Consider the following 16830-nt stretch of genomic DNA (forward strand, 5'->3'; position numbering starts at 1 on the left):
ACCACCACCACCACCACCTGCTGCTGCGCTGCCAGGTATTGTGTAACGAGAATTCTGGTGCTACTGTCATCGTTGTTACACTACTGTACATGTGTCCTGGATACTGTACAGTACATGTTTCCAATTGACAGCTTCACTTACAGTACTGTTATTTTTTTTCCCACAGTACCACCACCACCACCACCTGCTGCGCTGCCAGGTATTGTGTAACGAGAATTCTGGTGCTACTGTCATCGTTGTTACACTACTGTACATGTGTCCTGGATACTGTACAGTACATGTTTCCAATTGACAGCTTCACTTACAGTACTGTTATTTTTTTTCCCACAGTACCACCACCACCACCACCTGCTGCGCTGCCAGGTATTGTGTAACGAGAATTCTGGTGCTACTGTCATCGTTGTTACACTACTGTACATGTGTCCTGGATACTGTACAGTACATGTTTCCAATTGACAGCTTCACTTACAGTACTGTTATTTTTTTTCCCACAGTACCACCACCACCACCACCTGCTGCGCTGCCAGGTATTGTGTAACGAGAATTCTGGTGCTACTGTCATCGTTGTTACACTACTGTACATGTGTCCTGGATACTGTACAGTACATGTTTCCAATTGACAGCTTCACTTACAGTACTGTTATTTTTTTTCCCACAGTACCAACACCACCACCACCACCACCACCTGCTGCTGCATCCGAGAGCTCCGGAAGTGGTAATAATTACTTTTTGTTACAGTCACACTAGTTTCCTACAGTATTACTGTAATTTTTGTATTTTACAATACTTGTCATCTTTTACACACAGACCGCCTCGTAATTGATACAGAGGAGGAGCTCATTCCCATTGATTCGGGGGAAGAGGAGCCAGATTATAGTAAGTACAGTAGGATTTTCTCAAGCCCATTCTTAAAAGTATTGACCAAGTCCACTTTTATTACTTTTCAGGCAGGGAATTCCAAACATGCACTGTACAGTATTTCCCTCACTGTGAAGACCCCTTTTCGCCTCTGTGCGAAATCGCCTCTACTTCAACAAGAGTTACTGTGCACGTGTCCTCTGTGTCCATCTTATCAAAAACCGTTCCTGTGTATTGTCCCCTTACTGTACTGTATACAGTATATTTGTAAAGGTTAATCATGTCCCCTCTTAATCTCCTCTTTTCCAATGTAAACATGCCTAGCCTGCCTTTCCTTGTATTCCATCTTCTCAATCCACTTCATCACTTTGGTCGCCCGCCTCTAAACCTTTTGTAGTTCCACGATATCCATTTTGTATTATGGTGCCCAAAATTGTGCATCCGACCCACCCTCCACTAGCCTAACCCTCCAATCATACTCTGAATCCACACTCTGCATTCTGAATGTCGGGATCCAGACAGCAGGTCTTTTAAATACAGTACTGTATGTCCCCTACCGCTGGACAGTCATTCTGCTCCTACTGTATTATGAATATATCTCTGCCTCCTGTAGCACTGTACTACTGTGCAATTTTGTAGTAACTGTACTCTACTGTATTTTGTTTATAATATTTTTTTATTTTCAACTCAGTAATTATTGACAGTGAGGATGAAAAACCCTCTCCCCAACTTGGTAAGTAAACTGCAGTATTGTACTGTACTGTACATTGTGTTAAACCAATGGGTTGGGTTTGCGTGACCAGCAGTCAGGATTCTAGCGGTCAGGTGACCGACAGTGGCATCCTGATTGCAGCAATCCCAACAGGGTGAGGTACGGTATCCTAACCCTCCTCCACTACCCCCTGATTCTGGCCTCGACATTCTCGTCTCTGTGTGCGAAATTTACTCTCCTCCTCCAATTCCTGACTGAATTTTTGCTTTACTGTATTCAACACAGAATACAAAAGTATATTTCATGGATTTTTTGCTTTCACAGGCCCTACACTGTCACAGGCGGTGGCGGAGGAGGAGGAGGAGGACCAGGACTCTCTGTCCCTCACCACACTGCACCCATTAAGTAAGTCCAGTCCGGTACATCGTGCCTCTGTAGAGCCAGTTTGAGCAAGGAGAGATTGATTGCTTCTTTTTTTGGTGGGGGCCCAAACCAACCAGTCATTTCAGCCACAGTCGTGTGGCAGACCCTGTTTATATAACATAAGGGTGGTTGGGAGGGCCCAATCACAATTCCATCTTGCACCTCTTTTTTTATTTATTTTTTTATTTATTTATCTTTGCATCATGTGATGTTTGGGGAAAATTGTTATAAGGTTTGATGTAAAAAAAAGGTTAAAAAAAAGAGGCAGATTAGATGGGCAAAGTGGTTCTTACAGTATTTGTCATCAAATTCTATGTTTCTGTATGCAGACCCTCCAACATGACCCGCCGCACTGCTCTGTTTCTAGACTTCCCTCTTAATTTATGATTTCCATCACCTGTGTTGAACTAGTTATATGATAAGAAAGCTGTTTCTTCACAGGTGATGGCAATAATAAATTAAGAGGGAAGTCCAGAACCAGAGCATTTTGTACCATGTTGGAGGGTATGTGTATTTCCTGGAATTAACCTTTTTTTTTTTTCACATTAATGTTTTTTTTCACAGGCCCTACACTGGAACAGGCCACGGAGGAGGAGGAGGATGATGATGATGCTGCTGCATTTAGTGGTAAGAATTATTACTGACATTGATCTGATGCCATCAGAGTAGCACTTTTCATCAGATTTTTCTGGCAAATGCGTAGAAATCGGATGAAAATTGTTTTTGTTTGAACTGGTGATATTGCCCATACAGTAGCAACCGATCACATCCCACATTAACATTTACAGTATCTAGTTACACTTACAGACGATAATACAGTACAGTAGGTAATATTTGATTGGTTGCTACTGTATGGACAACATCCTGTTCTAAAAAAAACACCCATCTTACTCAATTTCTCTCTCTCTCTCTCTCTCACCCCTTGTCACTGTCTCTCCATTCATCTCTCTAGATACTGTCAGTGATGAATTTCCCATTAGGCACGAGAGGCACGTACTGTACCTAGTGGCGGCATCTGTTTGGGGGCCTCAGTTGGATGCTTACAGTATGCTAATACTGTCATCCCAAAAATTACCACTACAGTAACTGCTAAATATTTTAAGTGTACTGTACAATATGCACATACAGTACTGTACAGTATACATAATTCAAAAGAAAAAAGAGTTGCTACTGTACCTTATTCTAGTCATAATCACCGGCATACGGGTCACTCACAAATTTTCTGATGGTCTCGGTGGGGTCCCTTGGAATCACCATGCCTGTCACAAGCATACCTTTTTTTACCCACCTGACACTGGGCCTGGAAACTAGTGTACTATTACTATACTTTTTACTGTATACTGTATCTTATAATATTCTTCTCTTTTACCCACAGACGACGAGCCAGAATACATTTTTGGTAAATATACTGTACAGTAGCAATAGTTGGTACTGTAATTACAGTATTTTTTTTTCTCCAACATTATTTTAAGTCAAACTGATATGACTAACTGTACTGTATTATCTTTTTACAGTCCGTCGCCAACCAGTGGAGGAGACACCTGGTAATAAAATAGAAATACATAATGCACTGTACTGTATTCTAACTTACTGTAACATGTATAACACTGAGCTGATCATCTTCACACCCTCTGACATAACCTTACAGTACAAACTGTACTTTCTCTCCTTTTTCACCCTCTTCACTCCACAAATGCATGCTGCGTTTCCTGACTACTGATATAATAGTGTGTAGAGCGTAGCGAGGCACCGTGCCCACCGCGTGGCGAGCGAAGCAAGCATGCAAGGGGCTGCTTTCCGCTCGCCGCCCCTGTCGGGATTGTGTGGTCGGGATTCCGGCGTCTGTATTTTGACTGCCGGGATCCCGTCCAGCGGGATTACGTACTGATCTCCAGTCTGAGCCTGCCCTAGGCATAGGCATACTTGCCAAATGCCCAGGGGCACAAGCAGCTTCTGCTGATTAATATGATATGCAGCATGCCTACAGTATATTCTGTGCATACAAAATGCATTACTAATGTGCAGCATTATGTGTATACAGTACTTTGTTGTGTAACATATACTGTAGCAAGGGCACTACTGTGTGGTCTAATGTGAACAAAGAGCAATATGATGTGATGCAATGTGAATAAGTGGGAATACTTTGAGGAGTAATGTGGTACTATCATATGATGTAACGAGAAAAAGAGACACTATTGCATGATATGTTGTGAATAAAGTTGCAGTACTGTGTGGCGTCATTTCAGATTGGGGAATTACTGTGTGGCCTTGCCCCTTCCCAGCAAGAACATGCACCGTTTTGGGATGCACACCGAATGTGCACACTGTTGCTATTTTAAACATACAGTACAGTAAGTTGGAGGAGCACCAAAATGACGACTGCTATGGTTGAGGGGTGATGGTGCTGGGAAAGGGGTACAGGCTCAGAGGCGGAAATAGCATCTGTGCAAGGGGGCAGCATCCAAAAACTTGACTAGGGAATCATATTATTTATGGCTGGCTCTGAGTACAGTCCACTATTATGGATAGTACTCCCTACAACACCACCTACAGTACTGTAACCCTCTTTTTTCTGAAGCGGTCATGAAATGTCATGACTGCTAATACATACAGTAAATGTCTACAGTATTTGTACTGTGGTGTTTAATTCCTTTGACAATTTGTTTATGACCTATTGAAGCTAAACTCTTGTACAGTACTTTATATTTTGAATACCAGCAATACAGTATAATACTGTACCTACAGTATACAGTAATAATTGTTTACTATTTGAATGTGACTAAATGTTTTTTTTTCTCCAATATAGTGCCAATTATTTATGGGGGCCCCAGACAGGGGCAAGATAGGTGGGCTGGCCCAGAAGCGGGCAGGCAGCAGCCCACTTATACAAGAGGTAAACTAAAGCAATGTTTAAATTACCTCGACAGCATACAGTAGTGTTTGATTTACTGTACTGACAATACAGTACTGTACATTGTAAATAACAATATTGTCTAATATAGAGTAAAGTACAGTACTGTATTGCCATTACTACACTGTAAAGTATTCAGTATTTGTTTTGTAATACTGTCCTTTTTTTCCCACAGAACAGTTGCAGCGTGCCATCCAGCTCCAGCGGGTGGTGGTCCACCTCCTAGTGGACCACTATTTTAATATTTTATTAAGTTTTATTTAATTTTATTTAATAAAAATTTTTGTTCTTGTACTCCATTGTATAGTATCTTTTTCTACTGTATAAGATAGGCATACTGTACACCATACAATTATCTGGCAGATAATCTGCAAGATCTGGCTGTTTGTAATGAAATTCTCTCCTAATTTAGCTGTGGTGTACAGTACCTCCTGAGTGTGCTGGGGTGCTTTCTGGCCAGTTTGGGGTGATTTGGAGCAAGTTTGGTCGGCCATCTTGCCGACATGTGCTGTCGACTGTTTGGCAAACATGTGTTTTCACTCCAGCATGTGTGTGTCAGGCATTTTGTGTGTGTCAGGCATTTTGTGTGTGTCAGGCATTTTGTGTGTGTCAGCCATTTTATGTGTGTCAGCCATTGCTGTGTGGTTCCACAATTGTTAGCGTGTCAAAGTGCTGACCACTGACACCACTATTTCACTTTGTACCGCATGCCTTTTGTGGAACCACACAGCCCAGCATGACTTATTGCTGGGCTGTGTGGTTCCACAAATTTTCTTGGAAAACAAATGAACATGAGTGTCTTTACTTTAATACTTTTTTTTTTTTTTTTCCCCACAGATATCTATATACACAAGAAAAGAATGTAACGAAGAACAAACTACTTTTTTGTTTTAATTAACTTTCAAACTTTATTTAAAAAAAAAAACACCTTTTTTTTCTTCAATAAACTTTTAAAAATAGAAGTTTCCTGTGGTTTTTATTAAAATATGAAATGCAAGATGCCTAACCAAGTTGTTTTACATACAGTATACCACTCTTAATTGAATTCCCATCATACAGTAGTACTAATTTATACAGTACAGGAAGTTGGGAATACAAACATTGGAAACCACGTCATGTTTATTTTAAGAAACACTTTATTTACGGACAAAGTCATTTGGAACATGTAACATCACACATACTGTACTGTATTGTAATAAAGCCAACATCACACATACTGTACGGTACTTTAATCAAAAGGTAACAGCACAAATACAGTAACAATATCAACTTTAACATTTTTATAATTTATTTTTTTGTGGTGGTGGTGCGGGGTAATGGTTTTTGTACTTTATTTTTAGGTTTTGCTTTTTGGAATTATTTTTCGTTTTTGTCTTTTGCTTTTTAACACTGTCGCATACGGACACCAGAATAGAGAACTGACAACAGCAGCCCCTGGATGGAAACGCAGCCCAAGGCCCCAGATGGACACAGCACAATGGACTCGGCTGCTACTGGATAGATACAGCAGCGCCGAAAAAATCAACAGGAATAAAAGGGGCAACTTGTAACAGGCCCTTACATTACCAGGAATGTGGTGAGCCAAGTTCATGCACTCCCCTTTGAGTAACCGAGCTGCTCCAAGTGGATTCAGCACAGTGCATGCAGCCCCAGAAAATGTACAGGTAATACAGGTACATTGACACAATTTTTTAACTTCAGCTGTGTGAAGCTGATGTGCAGAAGCTAGGAGTTAGGTAATGATCTGGTTTCATCATAGTCGAGCTTCCAAGTCATTTTCCTCTTCGTTCTCAGCACAGAGTTTATGGTATCCCTTATCTTCCTCTTTTCTGGATCACCAATCCTCACGCGGCGTTCACACCTAGCCATGATGTCATGTACCAGATTTTTGGGCAGCGGAAGTTTGCCCTTGGAACCATCAAAGTTCACACGATTGGCCCACGTCAAGTATTTGTCGTACCGTACATGGTGCTGGAACAGAGAATATGCATATTTCTGAATATGTCCATTTGAAGCTCTGTACAGATGGTCGTCCAGGGAAGTTGAGATGACAGCCAGGGCAATATTGTTCAGAGAGCCTCCGAATGTATTGCGAAGTGGCCTGTGAGCAGGTGTGCTGGTCATCATTGGTGTTCCTGGCAACAGCACACTTGAATCCAGGCCTCTGCGGTCGTCCAGCCCTCTGCGGTCCTCCAGGCCTCCTCTGCGGTCCTCCAGGCCTCCTCTGCGGTCCTCCAGGTCTCTTCTGCGGTCCTCCAGGTCTCTTCTGCGGTCCTCCAGGCCTCCTCTGCGTTCGCCCAAGTCGCTGACTTCGTCCAGTCCGCTGCTGTGGTCCAGGCCTCTGCGGTCCTCCAGGCCTCCTCTGCGGTCCTCCAGGCCTCCTCTGCGGTCCTCCAGGCCTCCTCTGCGGTCCTCCAGGCCTCCTCTGCGGTCCTCCAGGCCTCCTCTGCGGTCCTCCAGGCCTCCTCTGCGGTCCTCCAGGCCTCCTCTGCGTTCGCCCAGGCCTCCTCTGCGTTCGCCCAAGTCGCTGACTTCGTCCAGTCCGCTGCTGTGGTCCAGGCCTCTGCGGTCCTCCAGGCCTCCTCTGCGGTCCTCCAGGCCTCCTCTGCGGTCCTCCAGGCCTCCTCTGCGGTCCTCCAGGCCTCCTCTGCGGTCCTCCAGGCCTCCTCTGCGGTCCTCCAGGCCTCCTCTGCGTTCGCCCAGGCCTCCTCTGCGTTCGCCCAAGTCGCTGACTTCGTCCAGTCCGCTGCTGTGGTCCAGGCCTCTGCGGTCCTCCAGGCCTCCTCTGCGGTCCTCCAGGCCTCCTCTGCGGTCCTCCAGGCCTCCTCTGCGGTCCTCCAGGCATCCTCTGCGGTCCTCCAGGCCTCCTCTGCGGTCCTCCAGGCCTCCTCTGCGGTCCTCCAGGCCTCCTCTGCGGTCCTCCAGGCCTCCTCTGCGGTCCTCCAGGTCTCTTCTGCGGTCCTCCAGGCCTCCTCTGCGTTCGCCCAAGTCGCTGACTTCGTCCAGTCCGCTGCTGTGGTCCAGGCCTCTGCGGTCCTCCAGGCCTCCTCTGCGGTCCTCCAGGCCTCCTCTGCGGTCCTCCAGGCCTCCTCTGCGGTCCTCCAGGCCTCCTCTGCGGTCCTCCATGTTTCCTCTGCGGTCCTCCAGGTCTCTTCTGCGGTCCTCCAGGCCTCCTCTGCGTTCGCCCAAGTCGCTGACTTCGTCCAGGCCTCTGCGGTCCTCCAGGTCTCTTCTGCGGTCCTCCAGGCCTCCTCTGCGGTCCTCCATGCCGCTGACTTCGTCCAGTCCGCTGCGGTCGTCCAGGCCTCCTCTGCGGTCCTCCATGCCGCTGACTTCGTCCAGTCCGCTGCGGTCGTCCAGGTCTCTTCTGCGGTCCTCCAGGCCTCCTCTGCGGTCGTCCAGCCCTCTGCGGTCCTCCAGGCCTCCTCTGCGGTCCTCCAGGCCTCCTCTGCGGTCCTCCAGGTCTCTTCTGCGGTCCTCCTGGTCTCTTCTGCGGTCCTCCAGGTCTCTTCTGCGGTCCTCCAGGCCTCCTCTGCGGTCGTCCAAGTCGCTGACTTCGTCCAGTCCGCTGCTGTGGTCCAGGCCTCTGCGGTCCTCCAGGCCTCCTCTGCGGTCCTCCAGGCCTCCTCTGCGGTCCTCCATGCCGCTGACGTCGTCCAGGCCTCCTCTGCGGTCGTCCAGCCCTCTGCGGTCCTCCAGACCTCCTCTGCGGTCCTCCAGGCCTCCTCTGCGGTCCTCCAGGTCTCTTCTGCGGTCCTCCTGGTCTCTTCTGCGGTCCTCCAGGTCTCTTCTGCGGTCCTCCAGGCCTCCTCTGCGGTCGTCCAAGTCGCTGACTTCGTCCAGTCCGCTGCTGTGGTCCAGGCCTCTGCGGTCCTCCAGGCCTCCTCTGCGGTCCTCCAGGCCTCCTCTGCGGTCCTCCAGGCCTCCTCTGCGGTCCTCCAGGCCTCCTCTGCGGTCCTCCAGGCCTCCTCTGCGGTCCTCCATGCCGCTGACGTCGTCCAGGCCTCCTCTGCGGTCGTCCAGGCCTCCTCTGCGGTCCTCCAGGCCTCGGTCGTCCAGGCCGCTGACTTGAACCGCTTGGTGGTGTGTTGCAATGATGGTGCGGCAAACTCCAACTTGCCATTCTTCCCTCGTTTGTTCAATGACTTTCTTCATGGCTTCTACCATCTGTTCCTTTATGCCTTCTTTAAGGCCAGCCACATCGGTCTGCAGCTGATTGACCTGTCCACCAACTTCTGACTCCATATTGGTCACCTTACTGAGTAGCTCCTTTAGTAAAACAGGACAGGTACACTGGCAGTCCTGCACTTTGGTGTTCACATCTGTGAAATGCAACCTTCTTCGTGGTGAATGTGTCATGTCTTCTTGTCCAGGGGTGGCTACATGGTCCAAAAAAGAAGCTTCCTGATGCAGCGTGTTTGTCACGTCCTCTAGCACCGGTATTTCCAGATTCATTGGCTGAACACTGTGATCTGCAGGAGATGGAACAATTACATCATTTGCCACACCACATATCATCTCCAACGTATTATTCTTTGCCTTGGCATTTTTTCGTGGTTTCACCACATTTTCTTTCTGAGCCGCCTTGGCAGTTTTCTTCTTCTTTTGTGGGACTAATGCAGCAAGTTTCTGTGCCACTGATGGGTGGGTTTTGGCACTCCCGTAAAATCTGGTAGTCTGCATTCTTTGTCTTTTGTCTAAAAATATAAAAACCACAATAAGAAAACATGTAAAGCACAGCATGCTAAAAATAGCAAACAACTGTACATTTTCAAATAAAGTGCACAACAGTAAAGTGCAAATACAGTACTGTACAGTATTTGCCTTTTTTCCCTGTGCCTCCCAACAAGAACCTCTGCAGGAGGGACAGAATGCTCTGTTACGGACTTCAGTTTAAATATACAGTATGATTACCATCACCTGTGCGAACAACTATACTGTACAGTAGTTACTGTATTTGATAAGATAGGTGTTTCACCACAAGTGATAGCAATCATTCAGTACTACTGCACATACCTGTAGTACACCGGGATAAGCAAGGTCTATGTACATTACGTTATACCGAGCTGGATCGCTTAGCAACCTGACAAAATGGCCACCGACCGTGAACTCCCAGCACGTGGCAGCGCTTGGATATGGAGTGAGATACAGTATGGTACAGTCCAGGGGCAATGCTGAAGGAGCGTCACAATCCCCTAGCTCAATTACTAGAGCCATCTTAACAGCAGTGTGGGCCCCTGGACACAGCAATGCACTGGGGCCCCTACCCACTCACCAGCGGAAGGGGTGGGGGGAGCTATCAGCGGCAGCTTTGATGCTCCGCGGGGGATAGGGGGGGTTCTATCTTTCGCTCAGTATGTACAGTAGGACCTGGAGAAATAATTTCTGCTAATTATTCCTTTACTGCACAGATGGGGCAGGAAGGAGAACACTAAACTGTAGAAGGGGGCATTGTGCTGAATGAAGGGGCCCTGGTACATGACTTCCAGGGTGGTAGGGGGTGTTTAATACACAGGGGAGGAGTGGATAATGGAGTGGGCTTAATATTAGTGTTATGGACTGCAATTAGTTTCCTGTATGAAACAGATACAGTACAGTAAATAACCCTCCTTGGAAGTGCATGGGCCCTGTGAGACTTACAGTAGTGTACAGCATAAGGGTCGACTGACATGATGTACAAGCATTACATACAGTACATGTCAGTACTGTATGTAAATTCTTCAATTATTGCCTAACAACAATGCTGCTTACTGTATATTAAATACTGTAGGCCTAGAAATGTGCATCTCAATATAGTAGTTAAAAACACAGGGGCCTATGTGGATAAGCGAGTTCTATGCACACTAAAAATGGCCACCGACCGTGAACTCCCAGCACGTGGCAGCGCTCGGATATGTAGTGAGAGATGGTATACATTTTAAAATACAGTACACCGGGATAAGTTGTACAGGCCATGGAGCAATGCACAGGGACATTCATCATTTACGTACAGTATATAAATAATTGTAAACCGTAAATGAAAGAATTACCGGTCAAATACTGTATGACGAAACTGTGTCAATGAGCTGGAACAGTATGGCCTGTCAAGAAGTTTTCGAAGGCAGAAACGGAGAGCAAATTATCAGGAGATTTCTGAAAGGTCGGAGAAGATCCACACAGCAAGTCTGCCTACGAGGAAACAGATTTGCAAAGTGGGTAGCGTAAAGCCTAACAACAATGCTGCTTACTGTATATTAAATACTGTAGGCCTAGAAATGTGCATCTCAATATAGTAGTTAAAAACACAGGGGCCTATGTGGATAAGCGAGTTCTATGCACACTAAAAATGGCCACCGACCGTGAACCCCCAGCACGTGGCAGCGCTCGGATATGTAGTGAGATACAGTATGGCATACATTTCACAGTTCAGGGGGCAATGCTGAAGGAGCGTCACAATCCCCTAGCTCAATTACATTGGGATAAGCGAGGTCTATGCACATTACGGTATACCGAGCTGGATCGCTTAGCAACCTGACAACATGGCCGCCGACCGTGAACTCCCAGCACGTGGCAGCGCTCGGATATGTAGTGAGATACAATATGGCATACATTTCACAGTTCAGGGGGCAATGCTGAAGGAGCGTCACAATCCCCTAGCTCAATTACTGTACATTGGGATAAGCGAGGTCTATGCACATTACGGTATACCGAGCTGGATCGCTTAGCAACCTGACAAAATGGCCGCCGACCGTGAACTCCCAGCACGTGGCAGCGCTCGGATATGTAGTGAGATACAGTATGGCATACATTTCACACTCCAGGGGGCAATGCTGAAGGAGCGTCACAATCCCCTAGCTCAATTACATTGGGATAAGCGAGGTCTATGCACATTACGGTATACCGAGCTGGATCGCTTAGCAACCTGACAACATGGCCGCCGACCGTGAACTCCCAGCACGTGGCAGCGCTCGGATATGTAGTGAGATACAGTATGGCATACATTTCACACTCCAGGGGGCAATGCTGAAGGAGCGTCACAATCCCCTAGCTCAATTACTGTACATTGGGATAAGCGAGGTCTATGCACATTACGGTATACCGAGCTGGATCGCTTAGCAACCTGACAAAATGGCCGCCGACCGTGAACTCCCAGCACGTGGCAGCGCTCGGATATGTAGTGAGATACAGTATGGCATACATTTCACACTCCAGGGGGCAATGCTGAAGGAGCGTCACAATCCCTTAGCTCAATTACTGTACATTGGGATAAGCGAGGTCTATGCACATTACGGTATACCGAGCTGGATCGCTTAGCAACCTGACAAAATGGCCGCCGACCGTGAACTCCCAGCACGTGGCAGCGCTCAAATATGGAGTGAGAGATGGTATACATTTTAAAATACACCGGGATAAGTTGTACAGGCCATGGAGCAATGTACAGGGACATTCATCATTTACGTATATAAATAATTGTAAACCGTAAATGAAAGAATTACCGGTCAAATACTGTATGACGAAACTGTGTCAATGAGCTGGAACAGTATGGCCTGTCAAGAAGTTTTCGAAGGCAGAAACGGAGAGCAAATTATCAGGAGATTTCTGAAAGGTCGGAGAAGATCCACACAGCAAGTCTGCCTACGAGGAAACAGATTTGCAAAGTGGGTAGCGTAAAGCCTAACAACAATGCTGCTTACTGTATATTAAATACTGTAGGCCTAGAAATGTGCATCTCAATATAGTAGTTAAAAACACAGGGGCCTATGTGGATAAGCGAGTTCTATGCACACTTAAAATGGCCACCGACCGTGAACCCCCAGCACGTGGCAGCGCTCGGATATGTAGTGAGATACAGTATGGCATACATTTCACAGTTCAGGGGGCAATGCTGAAGGAGCGTCACAATCCCCTAGCTCAATTACATTGGGATAAGCGAGGTCTATGCACATTACGGTATACCGAGCTGGATCGCTTAGCAACCTGACAACATGGCCGCCGACCGTGAACTCCCAGCACGTGGCAGCGCTCGGATATGTAGTGAGATACAATATGGCATACATTTCACAGTTCAGGGGGCAATGCTGAAGGAGCGTCACAATCCCCTAGCTCAATTACATTGGGATAAGCGAGGTCTATGCACATTACGGTATACCGAGCTGGATCGCTTAGCAACCTGACAACATGGCCGCCGACCGTGAACTCCCAGCACGTGGCAGCGCTCGGATATGTAGTGAGATACAATATGGCATACATTTCACAGTTCAGGGGGCAATGCTGAAGGAGCGTCACAATCCCCTAGCTCAATTACATTGGGATAAGCGAGGTCTATGCACATTACGGTATACCGAGCTGGATCGCTTAGCAACCTGACAACATGGCCGCCGACCGTGAACTCCCAGCACGTGGCAGCGCTCGGATATGTAGTGAGATACAGTATGGCATACATTTCACACTCCAGGGGGCAATGCTGAAGGAGCGTCACAATCCCCTAGCTCAATTACTGTACATTGGGATAAGCGAGGTCTATGCACATTACGGTATACCGAGCTGGATCGCTTAGCAACCTGACAAAATGGCCGCCGACCGTGAACTCCCAGCACGTGGCAGCGCTCGGATATGTAGTGAGATACAGTATGGCATACATTTCACACTCCAGGGGGCAATGCTGAAGGAGCGTCACAATCCCGTAGCTCAATTACTGTACATTGGGATAAGCGAGGTCTATGCACATTACGGTATACCGAGCTGGATCGCTTAGCAACCTGACAAAATGGCCGCCGACCGTGAACTCCCAGCACGTGGCAGCGCTCAAATATGGAGTGAGAGATGGTATACATTTTAAAATACACCGGGATAAGTTGTACAGGCCATGGAGCAATGTACAGGGACATTCATCATTTACGTATATAAATAATTGTAAACCGTAAATGAAAGAATTACCGGTCAAATACTGTATGACGAAACTGTGTCAATGAGCTGGAACAGTATGGCCTGTGAAGAAGTTTTCGAAGGCAGAAACGGAGAGCAAATTATCAGGAGATTTCTGAAAGGTCGGAGAAGATCCACACAGCAAGTCTGCCTACGAGGAAACAGATTTGCAAAGTGGGTAGCGGCCGGTGACTGAGACGCTCTTTTATTCACATTCAAAAGTACCTGTACAGTATGCTCTGTGATTGGTGTAAGGATGAATGCGCCTATATTGGCACCAATCACAGCGGTAAGAATTCCTTTTGTGTGAATGTGAATAAAAGAGCGTCTCAGTCACCGCCCCGCTACCCACTTTGCAAAGCTGTTTCCTCGTAAGCAGACTTGCTGTGTGGATCTTCTCCGACCTTTCAGAAATCTCCTGATAATTTGCTCTCCGTTTCTGCCTTCGAAAACTTCTTCACAGGCCATACTGTTCCAGCTCATTGACACAGTTTCGTCATACAGTATTTGACCGGTAATTCTTTCATTTACGGTTTACAATTATTTATATACGTAAATGATGAATGTCCCTGTACATTGCTCCATGGCCTGTACAACTTATCCCGGTGTATTTTAAAATGTATACCATCTCTCACTCCATATTTGAGCGCTGCCACGTGCTGGGAGTTCACGGTCGGCGGCCATTTTGTCAGGTTGCTAAGCGATCCAGCTCGGTATACCGTAATGTGCATAGACCTCGCTTATCCCAATGTACAGTAATTGAGCTAGGGGATTGTGACGCTCCTTCAGCATTGCCCCCTGGAGTGTGAAATGTATGCCATACTGTATCTCACTCCATATCCGAGCGCTGCCACGTGCTGGGAGTTCACGGTCGGCGGCCATTTTGTCAGGTTGCTAAGCGATCCAGCTCGGTATACCGTAATGTGCATAGACCTCGCTTATCCCAATGTACAGTAATTGAGCTAGGGGATTGTGACGCTCCTTCAGCATTGCCCCCTGGAGTGTGAAATGTATGCCATACTGTATCTCACTCCATATTTGAGCGCTGCCACGTGCTGGGAGTTCACGGTCGGCGGCCATTTTGTCAGGTTGCTAAGCGATCCAGCTCGGTATACCGTAATGTGCATAGACCTCGCTTATCCCAATGTAATTGAGCTAGGGGATTGTGACGCTCCTTCAGCATTGCCCCCTGGAGTGTGAAATGTATGCCATACTGTATCTCACTACATATCCGAGCGCTGCCACGTGCTGGGGGTTCACGGTCGGTGGCCATTTTTAGTGTGCATAGAACTCGCTTATCCACATAGGCCCCTGTGTTTTTAACTACTATATTGAGATGCACATTTCTAGGCCTACAGTATTTAATATACAGTAAGCAGCATTGTTGTTAGGCAATAATTGAAGAATTTACATACAGTACTGACATGTACTGTATGTAATGCTTGTACATCATGTCAGTCGACCCTTATGCTGTACACTACTGTAAGTCTCACAGGGCCCATGCACTTCCAAGGAGGGTTATTTACTGTACTGTATCTGTTTCATACAGGAAACTAATTGCAGTCCATAACACTGAAGTTGTATTTTCAGTACTGTACAGTATACAATACTTAAATTTGAACATCAGGTACTGGATAGTAAACATGTACAGTATTAACTTCTATCATAAAACTCTTATGCATTTTCAGATGTGTAAATTTTAGACTACAGTATTCACAAATGTTTTCTCTCCATACAGGAATTATATTTGGACAACATGCCAGTAACTATCAACAAAACGATGAGCAAGATAATCGCCAACATGAAAAAAGAAAATAAAACCATCAAAGAGATCCATGCATGGCTCAAGGAAAGTGGCATTATAGTCACTTTAGAAACGGTGCGCTATCATGCATTCGAGAGAACAACGCCCAGATTTGTATTTCCTACAAAATGCACATGGTACGTACTGTACACTACTGTAATGTTTAAATGACTTGCTTTATACCATAAACAATTTTTTTGAAATAAAATAAAAACTTCATCAATTGTACTGTAACTGTGATTGTGCTGTTCATGAATTCATATTTTTCATACTGTATTGTACTGTAGGAGAGTGCAACAAATTGTGGAGGAACTAACTCGTGAGGATGATGAGCGTACTGCTCTGCAAATAAAACGAATTCTCCATTCCAAGTATGACCTGGACATATCGGCCACCAGCATCAGAAGGATGCGACGGAAAATGGGATGGACCTTTGGCGCAACAAGGTAAAATACTGAAAGCAGTATAAACCATACAGTAAATGCACTGTTAATAATCCCTTGATACGTGATATAATAATGCCATAAATCATTATACAGAGTGTGTACTTTATACTATATACAGTATGTGTGTGTGTATATACTGTATATACAGTATTCTATCCCAAAAGAGATACCTACTGTATAGGCACTCAGAGACAGCAATGAAGCATTGCCGGCTTATTGTGATGATTACATACTGTATACTGTGTGTGTGTGTTTGTGTGTATGTACAGTACAGTATGTATATATATATATTACTCTGTATGTAACTTAATGTACTGTATGTACAGTTTAATGTATACAGTAGGTATATAATACAGTATACTGCACATACAGTCTACTGTATATACAGTAATCTGTAAATCTGTAATTTCATAACTGTATCTGATTTCATTATTTTTGGCTCTTCACAGGATATCTCCAATGATAAGAGATGTGAATAAAGAAAAGAGAGTGGAACAGGCACGGCGATGGATTGAGAGTGGTGAAACATTTGATGATGTCATTTTCACAGATGAATCGTCTGTTGCCCTTGAGCGGTTCTCCAGAATGTCATTCAGGAAACGTAACCATATCTCTTTAAAACCACGCCCAAAGCATCCATTGAAAATCCATGTATGGGGAGGCATATCACGATTAGGAGCTGGTCCCCTATTATTTTTCGAAGGTACAGTACAGTACTATACTTTATTCTGTGCCTGTGTTCTGTAAAAATACATGTTGTACTGTAGAGTAC

At 45.9% G+C, this 16830-nt stretch overlaps 1 long non-coding RNA gene across 1 annotated transcript; it reads left to right on the forward strand.

Annotated features, from left to right (window-relative positions):
- Positions 1-812: 812 nt before the first annotated feature.
- Positions 813-3537, forward strand: LOC134947908 (uncharacterized). Its single transcript, XR_010182851.1, has 6 exons — positions 813-876; positions 1550-1591; positions 1895-1975; positions 2558-2620; positions 3369-3392; positions 3508-3537. It is a non-coding gene; the product is annotated as an uncharacterized LOC134947908 (long non-coding RNA).
- Positions 3538-16830: the final 13293 nt, after the last annotated feature.

This window comes from Pseudophryne corroboree, chromosome 8 (assembly GCF_028390025.1).
Source record: "Pseudophryne corroboree isolate aPseCor3 chromosome 8, aPseCor3.hap2, whole genome shotgun sequence".
Taxonomy (NCBI): domain Eukaryota; kingdom Metazoa; phylum Chordata; class Amphibia; order Anura; family Myobatrachidae; genus Pseudophryne; species Pseudophryne corroboree.